Raw genomic sequence first — 4,658 nt, 5'->3', positions numbered from 1 at the left:
GCTCCTCATTGGTTTTCCCCACCTCACTGTTTTTAATTTTTTTTTGTTTTATTTTTGAGAGAGAGAGAGCGCAAGTGGGAGAGGTGCAGAGAGAGAGAGAGAGAGAAAATTCAAAGCAGGCTCCAGGCTCTGAGCTGTCAGCACAGAGCCTGACGCCAGGCTCAAACTCAAGGACCATGAGATCTTGGCCTGAGCCCAAGTCCGACGCTTAACTGACTAAGCCACCCAGGCGCCCCTCCCACCTCATTGTTTTTAATGGCTGCATATTCTTCTACTGTACAGATGAAGCATAATTTAATGATGCTCTAATGTTGGATATTTTTAATAATAGTTCTTCACTATTCTGACCAATACTAGAATGGGCATTTTATGCCTTCATCTGTAGGGTTTTGTCCAAATGTCTCTTTAGGATAAGTATTTTAAAAATTGCAGTGGCTGAGTCAAAATGCATTCAGTTATGTTTTTAATAAATATTGTCAGACCACTCTTGGAAAGCTGTATGTGCCAACTCCCACCAACACTAATGAGCTATGAAAGTGCTTTGTCCACACCAGGATGGTCCATCTTTTCATTCTTTGCCAAGTAGATTAAAAAAACAAATATTTGGGGCGCCTGGGTGGCGCAGTCGGTTAAGCGTCCGACTTCAGTCAGGTCACGATCTCGCGGTCCGTGAGTTCGAGCCCCGCGTCAGGCTCTGGGCTGATGGCTCAGAGCCTGGAGCCTGCTCCTGATTCTGTGTCTCCCTCTCTCTCTGCCCCTCCCCCGTTCATGCTCTGTCTCTCTCTCTCTGTCTCAAAAATAAATAAACGTTAAAAAATGTTTAAATAAGTAAATAAAGAAATGAATGAATAAAATGAATAAATAAATAAGTTTAGGGGCACCTGGGTGACTCAGTCGGTTGAGGGCCTGGTCACGATCTCACGGTTTGTCAGTTTGAGTCCCACATCAGGCTCAGTGCTGTCAGCGCAGAGCCTGCTTTAGATCCGCTGTCTCCCTCTCTCTCTCTGCCCCTCTCCGCTTACACTCTCTCTCTCTCACAAAAATGAACATTAAAAAAAAAATACATTTTAAAAATAAAAATAAGCGTTTTAACTTGAGCTTCCTGTTATTCTGTGAAAGAGGGAGAACTACCATCCAGCTCGGGATTTTGTGCAGGTGAACTAAAGTAGCAATAATAGGGGCACCTGGCTGGCTCCGTCAGTAGAGCATATGACTCCCGATCTCCAGGTCATGAGTTCAAGCCCCACACTGGGGATAAAGCTGACTTAAAAAAAAAAAAAAGTAGCAATAATAATGAAAGTATCAGGCCGTTATCAGGCAGCTGTCATTGTACAACGGACAATAGGTGAAGTGAGGTCTCTGCCTTATTTCCTCGACAGGGTGAGATCACTTCCAGGCCTCAGTTTCCTCATCTGTAAAAGGGAGCCTGTAACAGTATACCTCCAGGACTGCCGGAGAGCCAATAAGAGAACCCTCCTAATGAGTTTAGCACAGGGCACAGTCCTCTAAAGGCTGGAAGAGGCAGAGCCATTGTGCCGGACCAAGTAGCTTGCAAGTGGCTGATGTCAACTTTGACACCGCCCCTTCCCCAGGTCTCCTTTGTCCTATTCAGATTACAAGGCCTTGCTGCTGTGCCCCACTGCCCTTGGTCACTTTGCCTGAGGAAAGATGAACTCCCCACCACGAGGATTTTAAAGAGCCCAGCTGATGGTCACATGCCCACCTCTGCCCTTTGACCCACATCCTCAGACTGTGACAGTGTCCCAACGGAGGAGGCCTTTGGGACATCATGCCTGCACTTGGGGAAACTGAGGTCCAGAGCAAAGAAGCCTCATCGGCCTTCCCCCGCCACCTGGGATTAGTGCTATCGCCTCCTGACCCGCCTCCCGACCCTCAGCCCGACACCCTTTCCCCGACTCTGCCTCCCTTTGAAACACCCTTGGGAAAACGTCTGTGTCTCCTCTGCTTCTTGCACAAGGTTCAGATTCCCTGGAAACTTCTACCTAGTTTTCCAGCTTTGCTTTTCCTCTCTGAGCCCAGGCTGCCCCCCACTCTTCTGGGCCAGGATATCTACACACTGCAAATCTTTAAACCGCAGTGAAGCAGGCAAACCTTTCTACACGCTAAATCCTATATATTCACCCTCCCACTTAAGTTCCAGAACTGTACTGTCTCATATGGTAGACACTGGCCACATGTGGCTACTTAAGGTAAAGGAAAATTAAAGCCCCACCTCCTCAGTTGCACTAGCCACATTTCAAGGGCTTGCTAGCCACACGTGGCTAGTGGCTACTGTGTTGGACAGCAGACAGAACATTCCCATCATCGTAGAAAGTTTCACAGCCCTGCTCTAGACTGACTGGGATTTTTGTGATCATTTTATAGATGAGCCAACTGAAGGTCAAAGAGATCATGCCCAACGTCACCCAGCCACGGCTGGGATCCAAACTACTCCCATAACTAGAGCTGAAAAACAAAGTAAGCAGGTCAACCTTTCCTTAGATCCAAGGAACTGTGCATATATACAGCTACTGCTCCCCCTGTGGTTTAAGCACTTAAGCACTGAGTGTGTATGTGTATCTTAATTTATTGCACCCCAGAGGCAGCCAGTATTCTAAACCAAAAGCCTGAATCACAAACACTTCTGCTATCCATATCTTTAACCACTTGGGAAGTTTTTTGCTCATTAGCATAATGAATGTCAGAAACCTTGGTGAAATCAAGGGTTTGTTAATTAGCCTGATAAAGGTTGGAAAATGGGATCCCTTGAGTGGAATTAACAGTATTCAAATATGTGGATTGGTTAAACTATCTGAGTCACTCACACCCCAACCTTGAATGAACACTTTAGCAAAGTAGCTTAAAGCCCAGGCCAGTCTTGTGTGAATTTGGAGGATTCGGCTTGCCTGATACTGACCATAAGGCTTACAGGCTCCAAGCAACACAGAGCCCTGACTTGAAGATATTCAGGTTTGGGGGCACCTGCCTGGCTTAGTCAGTAGAACCCGTGGCTCTTGATGTCAGGGTTGTGAGTTCAAGCCCCACACTGTGTGTAGAGGTTACTTTAAAATCTTTAGGGGCATTTAGGTGGTTTAGTTGGTCTTAGAGATGTGACTCTTGATCCCAGGGTGGTGAGTTCGAGCCCTACTATGGGAGTAGAGATTACATAAAAATATAAATATAAAGTCTGTATATAAATAAAATCTTTAAAAAAAAAGATATTCAGGTTTGTTTTGGATTTTGTTTTAATGCTGGGAATTCATAGAACTTACAGGGTAAGTAAAGTCTCTTGTGGCTGTTTATCAGGTTTAACATCTGCACGGCAGAATTTGACCAGAGACCTTTTATCATGGCCTGGCAGCCCGATGATGGACGCGCTACCAATCAGGCCCCCCCCCCCCCCGAGGTTTCTAGGAATGACTGTGAGATTCCAGAAGTACCCAGAGTTGTGTCAGATATGCTGTGTACAAGAAGTGGGGTTTACCTGGGTCGCCTAGCCTCCAAAGACTGGTCTGAACCTCCACTTTACAACCTGAAGTCCTTGAGCCAGCCAGCACCTGGCCCAGGCCAGGGGGCTGCCTCCCGCCACACTTGCTGGACCCCCATCCAGGTCCTAAGCGCTTGGGGAGGGTCAGGGATGGAGCCTCTCTCTCCCCTTATCCGCGTCCCAGGCAGCCGGTGAGGAGAGGCGTGCCTCCCAAAACCAGGGTGGGAAAGGAAGTCACATCAGCCAGGAAGATCAGTGAAATCCTCGGTTTAATTGGAGACGAGATCGAAGGATTGCTTATCGATCAACGGACCGACTGATTGATCGTCAGAGGGGACAACACAAGAGCGGCTGAGGGGGCCCTGCGCCCCCCCGCTGGGGAGAGGAGCCCTGACTGGGGGTGGGGTTCCATCTCACCAGTCACACCCAGGGACAGGGCAAGGGGCAGGCTCTGCTCAGCCCTCCCCCCCCAAGATGACACGACTTCCCATCAAACGGCAGCACTGAACCCACCCTTGCGGGGTCTATGGTACAGTTTGTATAATACAGTGGGAATGGGGACTCTCTCTCTGGGAGACCCCCACCCCTCCTCCTTCCCCTGGCTGGGTCAGCTGGGGAAGGGCAAGTGTATTTTCCCTTTTTGCCTCTGTAGAATAATTTACAAACCAACCTTACAGTATGTACAAAAAAAAAAAAAAAAAAAAAAAAAAGAGAGAGAGAGAAAGAAGAAGAAAAAAAAAGAAAGAAAACCCAAAGAAGTCCCACTCCGGTCACTGGCCGGGACAGAAACTACTTTTGCTACAAAAATGAACCCTGTACAGCATCACGGGGGTGGGAGCAGGTGGTACTCCCCACAGGGATGGACAGACAGATGGAAAGGCTGGGGCAGCCGGGGGGGCTACAGTACCGTGTGCTCAGAGTGGGGGGTGGGGGGAGGAGAGAGAGGCCCTGCCTTGCCCAGCTGCAGAACTGGGCCAAAGGGCAGAAAGGAGGGGGGAAGAGGGGGTCTTTCCTTCCAAACAGTCCCCCATGGCTTGGAGAAAAATGGCCTTGCATCTGTCTGTCGTATTGCTGCAGGAATAGCTCAGGGGGGTGGCGGGGGGGGGGGGGGGGCGGGGGGCCGGGGCCAGAAGGGGACAGAGTAGAAAGGACTTTGGTGCCAGGGTGGGAG

The sequence above is a fragment of the Herpailurus yagouaroundi genome, unplaced genomic scaffold (genome assembly GCF_014898765.1).
Source record: "Herpailurus yagouaroundi ecotype Mexico unplaced genomic scaffold, PumYag 200, whole genome shotgun sequence".
Taxonomy (NCBI): Eukaryota; Metazoa; Chordata; class Mammalia; order Carnivora; family Felidae; genus Herpailurus; species Herpailurus yagouaroundi.
The sequence above is the reverse complement of the archived record's forward strand: the minus strand, read 5'-3'. Positions refer to the sequence as shown.